This window comes from Oncorhynchus gorbuscha, unplaced genomic scaffold (assembly GCF_021184085.1).
Source record: "Oncorhynchus gorbuscha isolate QuinsamMale2020 ecotype Even-year unplaced genomic scaffold, OgorEven_v1.0 Un_scaffold_867, whole genome shotgun sequence".
Taxonomy (NCBI): Eukaryota; Metazoa; Chordata; class Actinopteri; order Salmoniformes; family Salmonidae; genus Oncorhynchus; species Oncorhynchus gorbuscha.
The window spans coordinates 75,088-87,252 of NW_025745851.1; the positions used below are offsets into that span (position 1 = coordinate 75,088).

The 12,165-nt window shown below is 45.2% G+C and overlaps 1 pseudogene; it reads right to left on the reverse strand.

Moving 5' to 3' along the window:
• The window catches only part of LOC124020640, an 82,195-nt pseudogene extending 73,760 nt beyond the window's left edge, over positions 1-8,435 (reverse strand).
• Positions 8,436-12,165: the final 3,730 nt, after the last annotated feature.

Consider the following 12,165-nt stretch of genomic DNA (forward strand, 5'->3'; position numbering starts at 1 on the left):
ATGGCTGTCATAGAATGTTTGTAGTGTCATGTAAATGAAGAGTTAACATGGCTGTCATAGGATGTTAGTGTCATGTAAATGAAGAGTTAACATATGGCATCATAAGACCATTTATGTGTCATGTAAATGAAGAGTTAACATGGCTGTCATAGAATGTTGTAGTGTGTAGCTAATGAGAGGATTAACATGGCTGTCATAGAATGTTGTGAGTGTCATGTAAATGCATCATAATGCAGAAACCTCAATGTCCCAACTCTCTTAATACATGTCTCTGCTGACAGGAGCCAGAGGACAAAGCCAGTAAACACAGTCTCTCACGTCCACAGACACACAATCAGTACAATACAGTATAATATAGTACAATGCAGTACAGAGCACAAACCTTTTCTTCCAGCACACTCAATGTCAAAGCTGAGAACCTGAGAGAGGGAGCGATCCTCTGGTACTCTCCCCTCTGCTGGGTGACTGATCAGCTGGGTCCATCCCACATCAACCTCATACTGGCACAGAGACACCTAGAGAGAGGAGGGAGGTATTAAATCTGGAACACCCCTGGGTGTGTTAGCCCAGAGGTCCATTCTCTTACCTTGGCTGGGTGGTGAGCGTCCGTCTCCCCCAACATCCTCCTCCCTCACCCGGTACTTCCCTTTGGGCAGCTCAATCCAGCAGCAAGCCACCACATCGCTGTCCACCATAAACCATAGCACCCACGGGACACAGCAGACCTATAGCACACACGGGGACACAGCGGACCTCATTTAACAACATAAACCTATAGCACCACGGGACACAGCGGGACCTCATTTAACAACATAAACCTATAGCACTACCGGGACAGGGACACAGCGGGACCTCATTTAACAACATAAACCTATAGCACGGGACACAGCGGACCTCATTTAACAACATAAACCTATAGCGCCACGGGACACACCTCATTTAACAACATAAACCTATAGCACCACGGGACACAGCAATTAATGGGACCTCATTTAACAACATAAACCTATAGCACCACGGGACACAGTGGACCTCATTTAACAACATAAACTTATAGCACCACGGGGACACAGCGGACCTCATTTAACAACATAAACCTTTAACAACATAAACATTATAGCACCACGGGACACAGCACCACGGGACACAGCGGACCTCATTTAACAACATAAATTGGTTATAATTGGTTTATATAGACCTCATTTAAAACATAAACTTTAACACTGGTTTATATAGAAGCCCTGAGGAAGTCATTTTGGCTGCATATCAATAAAACATGTTAATCTCCTTTTAAAGTCCTGCTCCACTACTTCCTAGACTCATCCTAAATAAGTCTATTTCATTAGTGTTAGAAGCCGTTTCAGGAGGACGCGCCATTTTGTTTCACTGAGCGCCAAAAAGTGACTTTTTCAAACCCTGCTAGAGTCACACGCAGGTAAGACGTGTTTGATTTCTATACAGTATCAGAAAGAGCACATTCGGAGGTGTCCAACACACTTACCATTGTGAATTAACTCTCAAAATTAAAAGATGAACACTATTTCAAAATAAAAATGTTTTACAAGAATAAACGCTGTTTCATGCCCTCCACACGTGACCACGCTGCAACAGATGACCTACAGTAACATAAACTAATGAGTTCTTTGAAATTAAATACATTCTGTATTCTAATGTTACTCATGACCGTCATAAACACAACCAAGTGATCATTTTTTTTCGATAGCATATTTGAACTGTATTGATTAGACTGTCAGAGTGTTGCAGCTCGTTGAGGCAGTAAGAGGGGTAAGAGAGGTCCTGCAGTTTAGGGAATGAACTGGGTTAAAATGACAAGGGAAAACCAGGACTGCTTCTTTTTTTACTCCTCTCACACACACACACACACACACACACACACACACACACACACACACACACACACACACACACACACACACACACACACACACACACACACACACACACCTGATCTCAAAGTCGATGTTAGCCTCGTAGGAAGAGAAGCTCTGAATGGGGAAAGGTCCAAACTTAAATCCCTGCTCCAGGAGCCTCTTCGCCGGGGCAATCAGACGAGGCATTGCCATAGTGATGCAGAGGAAGTCCGCAATCCGTTTCCCATGGTAACCATACATACCTGGAGAAGAGATGGGGAGGAAGTTATCAACTACCTTGTCAGCCTAGTCAACACCACAGCACTTCAAGCTACCACACACACACAACCAAAAACAACAGTTCAACTGTTAACACACAGGATACTCCTCTGCATCCTTGGTAAAAGGAGGTAAGGACTGATAGAGTGTCTTTACTTCGTTCATTCAACCAATTCAAACACTGTTTTCTTTGCTACCTGTCCAAAACATGTCCATGTTACCATTCTGAACCTTCCATTGCCTCAAATGACTACTGGAATGCACCCTAAGTGTATCCAGGAGTCAGCAGTGCCACTACTAGCCTATTGCAGTGCCACTACTAGCCTATTGCAGTGCCACTACTAGCCTATTGCAGTGCCACTACTAGCCTATTGCAGTGCCACCACTAGCCTATTGTAGTGCCACTACTAGCCTATTGTAGTGCCACTACTAGCCTATTGCAGTGCCACCTACTAGCCTATTGTAGTGCCACTACTAGCCTATTGCAGTGCCACTACTAGTGCTACTAGCCTATTGTAGTGCCACTACTAGCCTATTGCAGTGCCACTACTAGCCTATTGCAGTGCCACTACTAGCCTATTGCAGTGCCACTACTAGCCTATTGCAGTGCCACTACTAGCCTATTGTAGTGCCACTACTAGCCTATTGTAGTGCCACTACTAGCCTATTGCAGTGCCACTACTAGCCTATTGTAGTGCCACTACTAGCCTATTGCAGTGCCACTACTAGCCTATTGTAGTGCCACTACTAGCCTATTGTAGTGCCACTACTAGCCTATTGCAGTGCCACTACTAGCCTATTGCAGTGCCACTACTAGCCTATTGTAGTGCCACTACTAGCCTATTGCAGTGCCACTACTAGCCTATTGCAGTGCCACCACTAGCCTATTGCAGTGCCACCACTAGCCTATTGTAGTGCCACTACTAGCCTATTGCAGTGCCACCACTAGCCTATTGTAGTGCCACTACTAGCCTATTGCAGTGCCACCACTAGCCTATTGTAGTGCCACTACTAGCCTATTGCAGTGCCACTACTAGCCTATTGTAGTGCCACCACTAGCCTATTGTAGTGCCACTACTAGCCTATTGTAGTGCCACTACTAGCCTATTGTAGTGCCACTACTAGCCTATTGTAGTGCCACTACTAGCCTATTGCAGTGCCACACTAGCCTATTGCAGTGCCACCACTAGCCTATTGTAGTGCCACCACTAGCCTATTGTAGTGCCACCACTAGCCTATTGCAGTGCCACTACTAGCCTATTGCAGTGCCACTAGCCTATTGTAGTGTGCAGTGCCACTACTAGCCTAGCCTATTGTAGTGCCACCACTAGCCTATTGCAGTGCCACCACTAGCCTATTGTAGTGCCACCACTAGCCTATTGCAGTGCCACCACTAGCCTATTGTAGTGCCACTACTAGCCTATTGTAGTGCCACTACTAGCCTATTGTAGTGCCTACTAGCCTATTGTAGTGCCACTACTAGCCTATTGTAGTGCCACTACTAGCCTATTGTAGTGCCACTACTAGCCTATTGCAGTGCCACTACTAGCCTATTGCAGTGCCACCACTAGCCTATTGCAGTGCCACCACTAGCCTATTGCAGTGCCACTACTAGCCTATTGCAGTGCCACTACTAGCCTATTGTAGTGCCACTACTAGCCTATTGCAGTGCCACTACTAGCCTATTGCAGTGCCACTACTAGCCTATTGCAGTGCCACTACTAGCCTATTGCAGTGCCACTACTAGCCTATTGCAGTGCCACCACTAGCCTATTGTAGTGCCACTACTAGCCTATTGCAGTGCCACTACTAGCCTATTGCAGTGCCACTACTAGCCTATTGCAGTGCCACTACTAGCCTATTGCAGTGCCACCACTAGCCTATTGCAGTGCCACTACTAGCCTATTGCAGTGCCACTACTAGCCTATTGCAGTGCCACTACTAGCCTATTGCAGTGCCACTACTGCCACCACTAGCCTATTGCAGTGCCACTACTAGCCTATTGCAGTGCCACCACTAGCCTATTGCAGTGCCACTACTAGCCTATTGTAGTGCCACTACTAGCCTATTGCAGTGCCACTACTAGCCTATTGCAGTGCCACTACTAGCCTATTGTAGTGCCACTACTAGCCTATTGCAGTGCCACTACTAGCCTATTGTAGTGCCACTACTAGCCTATTGTAGTGCCACTACTAGCCTATTGCAGTGCCACTACTAGCCTATTGCAGTGCCACCACTAGCCTATTGTAGTGCCACTACTAGCCTATTGTAGTGCCACCACTAGCCTATTGCAGTGCCACTACTAGCCTATTGCAGTGCCACCACTAGCCTATTGCAGTGCCACCACTAGCACTACTTGCAGTGCCACTACTAGCCTATTGTAGTGCCACTACTAGCCTATTGCAGTGCCACCACTAGCCTATTGTAGTGCCACTACTAGCCTATTGCAGTGCCACCACTAGCCTATTGTAGTGCCACCACTAGCCTATTGCAGTGCCACCACTAGCCTATTGCAGTGCCACTACTAGCCTATTGTAGTGCCACCACTAGCCTATTGTAGTGCCACCACTAGCCTATTGTAGTGCCACTACTAGCCTATTGCAGTGCCACTACTAGCCTATTGTAGTGCCACTACTAGCCTATTGCAGTGCCACCACTAGCCTATTGCAGTGCCACTACTAGCCTATTGCAGTGCCACTACTAGCCTATTGTAGTGCCACTACTAGCCTATTGCAGTGCCACTACTAGCCTATTGCAGTGCCACTACTAGCCTATTGCAGTGCCACTACTAGCCTATTGCAGTGCCACTACTAGCCTATTGCAGTGCCACCACTAGCCTATTGTAGTGCCTAGCCTATTGCAGTGCCACTACTAGCCTATTGTAGTGCCACCACTAGCCTATTGTAGTGCCACTACTAGCCTATTGCAGTGCCACTACTAGCCTATTGCAGTGCCACCACTAGCCTATTGCAGTGCCACTACTAGCCTATTGCAGTGCCACTACTAGCCTATTGCAGTGCCACCACTAGCCTATTGTAGTGCCACTACTAGCCTATTGCAGTGCCACTACTAGCCTATTGTAGTGCCACTACTAGCCTATTGCAGTGCCACTACTAGCCTATTGTAGTGCCACTACTAGCCTATTGTAGTGCCACTACTAGCCTATTGCAGTGCCACTACTAGCCTATTGCAGTGCCACTACTAGCCTATTGTAGTGCCACTACTAGCCTATTGTAGTGCCACTACTAGCCTATTGCAGTGCCACTACTAGCCTATTGCAGTGCCACTACTAGCCTATTGCAGTGCCACTACTAGCCTATTGCAGTGCCACTACTAGCCTATTGCAGTGCCACTACTAGCCTATTGCAGTGCCACTACTAGCCTATTAGCTATTGTAGTGCCACCACTAGCCTATTGCAGTGCCACCACTAGCCTATTGCAGTGCCACCACTAGCCTATTGCAGTGCCACCACTAGCCTATTGCAGTGCCACCACTAGCCTATTGCAGTGCCACCACTAGCCTATTGCAGTGCCACCACTAGCCTATTGCAGTGCCACTACTAGCCTATTGTAGTGCCACTACTAGCCTATTGCAGTGCCACTACTAGCCTATTGCAGTGCCACCACTAGCCTATTGCAGTGCCACCACTAGCCTATTGCAGTGCCACCACTAGCCTATTGCAGTGCCACCACTAGCCTATTGCAGTGCCACCACTAGCCTATTGTAGTGCCACCACTAGCCTATTGCAGTGCCACCACTAGCCTATTGCAGTGCCACCACTAGCCTATTGCAGTGCCACCACTAGCCTATTGCAGTGCCACCATTAGCCTATTGCAGTGCCACCACTAGCCTATTTCAGTGCCACCACTAGCCTATTGCAGTGCCACCACTAGCCTATTGCAGTGCCACCGCTAGCCTATTGCAGTGCCACCACTAGCCTATTGCAGTGCCACTACTAGCCTATTGCAGTGCCATCACTAGCCTATTGCAGTGCCACTACTAGCCTATTGCAGTGCCACCACTAGCCTATTGCAGTGCCACCACTAGCCTATTGCAGTGCCACCACTAGCCTATTGCAGTGCCACCACTAGACCAGACATGGGCACTATACATACTTTCTTTGCGTGTGATGTCCACCGCCAGCACAGTGACCGATATGTTGTCCTTGTTGGAGCGCATGTCCTTCAGCACAGCAGAGTTAAGCTCCCTTTTGAACTCACTCAAGTGATCACTGGTGAACCCTGAGACAGAGAGAGGAAGGAAGGGGAAAAGTGAGAGAGAAAAAGGGGTAGATGAATTTGATATTGTTACTCCATTCCACCAACTCGAAGGACAAAATTAAAGTCATTATTTTCATGTCATTTGTGGTTGGCCCACAGATTTAGTCCTAAATAATAATGTAGTCTTCTGCTTCTTAAAGTGACCACAACATTACTACTGTGATGCCTAGAAAACACGTATCCCACACATTCATGCCATGCTTAGCTCACACTAATAGGTCTGATATGTAGAGTAATGTTGCGTATCATTATATTGCTCATTTTCAGAGAAAACTCACCATTGGGGGCAGGGATATAGAAATAGGGGGCAAAGCCGTGCACGTGGCAGCACACACTGTTCCCGCTGTCAGTTACCCCAAACATGCGGATGATTGGAACATTCCCCTGAGACTGACCTGGCATGCCAGCCACAACAGCCCCTGTTGAACAGACCATCACAAACAGTTTAGGATGATTGGAACATTCCCCTGAGACTGACCTGGCATGCCAGCCACAACAGCCCCTGTTGAACAGACCATCACAAACAGTTTAGGATGATTGGAACATTCCCCTGAGACTGACCTGGCATGCCAGCCACAACAGCCCCTGTTGAACAGACCATCACAAACAGTTTAGGATGATTGGAACATTCCCTGAGACTGACCTGGCATGCCAGCCACAACAGCCCCTGTTGAACAGACCATCACAAACAGTTTAGGATGATTGGAACATTCCCCTGAGACTGACCTGGCATGCCAGCCACAACAGCCCCTGTTGAACAGACCATCACAAACAGTTTAGGATGATTGGAACATTCCCTGAGATTGCATGCCAGCCACAACATTGAACAGACCATCCCCTGACCTGGCATGCCAGCCACAACAGCCCCTGTTGAACAGACCATCACAAACAGTTTAGGATGATTGGAACATTCCCTGAGACTGACCTGGCATGCCAGCCACAACAGCCCCTGTTGAACAGACCATCACAAACAGTTTAGGATGATTGGAACATTCCCCTGAGACTGACCTGGCATGCCAGCCACAACAGCCCCTGTTGAACACACCATCACAAACAGTTTAGGTCGGTGTCATGACTCGCACTCCTGCCTTAAAACGTGACAGAAAAATGGCTTTTAAAAGTCCATGGCAGCCTAAATATGCTCCAACTAAAACTCACCTGTTGGTCCCATGGACTGTCAGGCATTGCCTTTATATATCCATCTATGATCTCGACAGTGGTTACATTTCTCCAGCCTCATCCCTGAGCTTTATTGCAACATTCCACTCCATGTAGGCCAACATGTAGTGGAATGATGGTTTTAAACAGGTTCTGGATTCCAGGATAGTCGAACGGCAGAACCCCTAAACATCTCAGTGACATAACTTACCTAAATAGTAGTCGAGGTCAATCTGTTGGAAGACCAGGGTGTCAGAGTCCGGGTTCAGAGGGGTGGCCTGCGGCCTACGCCATCGGGGGTTGAGGTCAGCAGAGAACAGCTCACCTGCAACCGGGTCAAGGGTCACATGCAGAAGACAGGAGATTGGTCAGTCAGTGTGATGTTAAAGAGGCAGGTTGGTGAAAAATGAATTAAACTCTCCACCACCGGCGTAAACTGGTAGCCTGGGTACCAGTGTGTTGAGTTATTCCACTCCTTGTCATGCTAAACATGTAGTTGGCCTACATGGAGTGGAATGATGGTTTTAAACAGGTTCTGGATTTCAGGCTAGTTAAAGGGCAGAAATCCTAAACATTTCAGTCATCCCAGACAATAGGAATCCCTGGTAAGACTAAAGCTGCACTATGCACATCACCATGCGCTCTCCTCTCATCCTCTCACCAACAGGGATGACGTCATGCCCCGCCTGTCCTTCCCTCTCCTCCGCCTCCATATCGGCTTCTTCGAACAGGGCGAGTTCCTCCTCGAAGATGGACGGGCTGTCTTCCCAATCCCCGGCAGTTTTACCACGCTTGGCCTGGGACGCCCGCCCTCGGCAGACCGCTATTCCGCCTTTTAGCATCCATCTGCAGGAGACATCAGTGGGCCAACGATTAGTACTTTACACACCTTGTAAGCATTTGTATCTGTCACTTTCTATCTGTCACGTGTGAATGTTGTTTATATATTTAGTACTATATATTTATCTTATCTGATTTGCAACAACTGAAGTTCCTTCTGGAAAATTAAAGTAATTCCAGTGTATTCTATTCAACCAAATAGGCAACAACTGGTTCAGCTGGTAGAGCATGGCGCTGGCACCATCAGGTCGTGGGTTTGATTATTGCTACAGCCATCAATAAAAAAATGGACCCAAAACCGTAAGTCACTTTGGATAAAAACTTTGTTAATTAAATAGCATGTGTATTATATAGCCAGGCCTATTTCATTCTGATTGATATAATTCACTGTCATCTGGCCACTTTGATTATACAGTTGAAGTCGGAAGTTTACATGCACCTTAGCCAAATACATTTAAACTCAGTTTTTCACAATTCATGACATATAATCCTCGTAAAAATTCCCTGTCTTAGGTCAGTTAGGATCACCACTTCATTTTAAGAATGTTAAATGTCAGAATAATAGTAAAGAGAATTATTTTTCAGCTTTTATTTCTTTAATCACATTCCCAGTGGGTCAGAGGTTTACATACACACAATTAGTATTTGGTAGCATTGCCTTTAAATTGTTTAACTTGGGTCAAATGTTTCGAGTAGCCTTCCACAAGCTTTCAACAATAAGTTGGGTGAATTTTGTCCCATTCCTCCTGACAGAGCTGGTGTAACTGAGTCAGGTTTGAAGGCCTCCTTGCTCGCACACACTTTTTCAGTTCTGCCCACAAATTGTCTATACGACTGAGGTCAGGGCTTTGTGATGGCCACTCCAATACCTTGACTTTGTTGTCCTTAAGCCATTTTGCCACAACTTTGGGAGTATGCTTGGGGTCATTGTCCATTTGGAAGTCCCATTTACGACCAAACTTTAACTTCCTGACTGATGTCTTGAGATGTTGCTTCAATATATTCACATCATTTTCTGCCTCATGATAACATCTACTTTGGGAAGTGCACCAGTCCCTCCTGCAGCAAAGCACCCCCACAACATGATGCTGCCACCCCCATGCATCATGGCTGGGATGGTGTTCGTTGGCTTGCAAGCCTCCCCCTTATTCCTCCAAACATAACGATGGTCATTATGGCCAAACAGTTCTATTTTTGTTTCATCAGAACAGAGGACATTTCTCCAAAAAGTACAATCTTTGTCCCCATGGGCAGTTGCAAATCGTAGTCTGGCTTTTTTATGGCAGTTTTGGAGCAGTGGCTTCTTCCTTGCTGAGCAGCCTTTCAGATTATGTCAATATAGGACTCGCTTTACTGTGGATATTGATACTTTTGTACCGGTTTCCTCCAGCATCTTCACAAGGTCCTTTGCAGTTGTTCTGGGATTGATTTGTACTTCTCGCACCAAAGTACGTTCATCTCTAAGAGACAGAACGCGTCTCCTTCCTGAGCGGTATGATGGCTGCATGGTGCATGGTGTTTATACTTGCGTACTATTGTTTGTACAGGTGAACGTGGTACCTTCAGGTGCTTGGAAATTGCTCCCAAGGATGAACCAGACTTGTGGAGGTCTACAATTTTTTTCTGTGGTCTTGGCGGATTAGTTTTGATTTCCCCATGATGTCAAGCAAAGAGGCACTGAGTTTGAAGGTAGGCCTTGAAATACATCCACAGGTAAACCTCAAATTGACTTAAATGATGCAAATTAGCCTATCAGAAGATTCTAAAGCCAGGACAACATTTTTCTGGAGTTTTCCAAGCTGTTTAAAGGCACAGTCATCTTAGTGTATATAAACTCCTGACCCACTGGATTTGTGATACAGTGAAATATTATTGAAATACTCTGTATGTATCAATTGTTGGAAAAATTACTTGTGTCATGCACAAAGTAGATGCCCTAACTGACAAGCCTAAACTATAGTTTGCTAACAAGAAATATGTGGAGTGGTTGAAAAACGGGTTTTAATGAATCCAACCTAAGTGTATGTAAACTTCCGACTTCAACTGTTGCTGATGAAGCTATGGTGAGCTTTCTAGCGCAGTGGCTGCCTGGGCATCAGTCAGGTGGACAGTGAAGGTTGTTGTGTTAGCTTGCTAGCCAGCTACCCTCATAGAATTTCAATGCCCAATGATTCTTGAAATGGCTCATGAGTTTAGTAGAAAGGTCTTACCCCACCATAATCCAAAATATAAGGTTGTTACAATGTCTTTTAAACAATGTAGCTATAGCTTCAAAGTATGTGTCAAACTAGCTATCACTCTGATCTCCTGTAGACTGGGACTTGTTAGGTTCATAGCTCCATCTATGAAGTTGAGTATTACCTAGCTAGCTACAGTAGCTCCCTCATTTTTACAAAGTTATCTACATGTATCCAGCCCTGGCTATTCCTGTGAACTAACTACAGTGGTGGAGAAAGTACAACATTTTCATACTTGAGTAAAAGTAAAGATACCTTAAAAGAAAATTACTAAAATAAAACTGAGTCACCCAGTAAAATAGTACCTGAGGAAAAGTCAGAGTATTTGTTTTAAATATACTTAAGTATGAAAAGCAAATGTAATTGATAAAATGTACTTAGGTATCAAAAGTAAAAAAAATCATTTAACATGTCTAATATTAATAAAACCAGACGACACGGTGTTTTTGTGTTTTTAATTTACGGATAGCCAAGTGCACAGTTCAACACTCCGACATTATTTACAAATAAAGCATTTGTGTTGAGTCCGCCAGATCAGAGGCAGTAGGGATGACCAGGGATGTTTGCTAAACATTCTGAATGTAACGAGTACTTTTGGGTGTCAGGGAAAATGTATGGAGTAAAAATCACAATTTTTAAGGAATGTAGTGGAGTAAAAGTTGTCAAATATAAATAGTAACTAACAAAAAAAACGACTTAAGTAGTTTACTTTAAAGTATTTTACACCACTAACTATAGGAACCAAGTGGCAGGGCTGCCGTTTGGCTGAAACACGAATGAAGGACTGTGTCTTTAACAGCTAACGTTAACTAGCTACAATAAACCGAATCTAAATATCACTTTCCAACTTCATAGCTAGCTATCCGCTGATGAGGTTGAGACACTGGTAACTACTGGTCACATTTGGAAGAGGAGCAGGCATCATTAGTAAGTAACTATCAATATTAATAGTTACAAGCCGCCGTTGAGGTGTTTATTTGCTGCAATGTGAAGTTCTCAACGTCGTTGAACAACAACACGCCTGCAGGTTAGCAATAGCTAACTAGCTAGCCCTGTTTCAATTGTAAATAGCTAGTTACAAAGAAACAAATGGGTATACCAATTAATTATTAACCGCATGTATTTGGCAATCGGACACATGTGACATGGTTAGCTAGCTCTCGCTACTTGGCAATAAAATGTTGTAGCTACCTTTGTTCAATGTGGTGACTTCGATCAGATCCTACTTGACAACAACTCCCGCCACTTGTGCGTTTAATTCGTGAACTTCCACCCCCGGAAAGAGCGGAGGATTTCCACAGCGCACGTGGTGATTGGTCAATAGAGCGGAAACCCGTGGCTGAAAAAAGGGATGGAAGCAGCGGCCATATTTGGTGTGGCTCAGAGACTGACAACTCTGTGTGAGCTGTGTTAGATATCTATCATAACGATATGTTTACATTGTGGTGACACTCAATTTGAAGTCTAATCACAGAAAATAGACTTTAATATGTATTTTA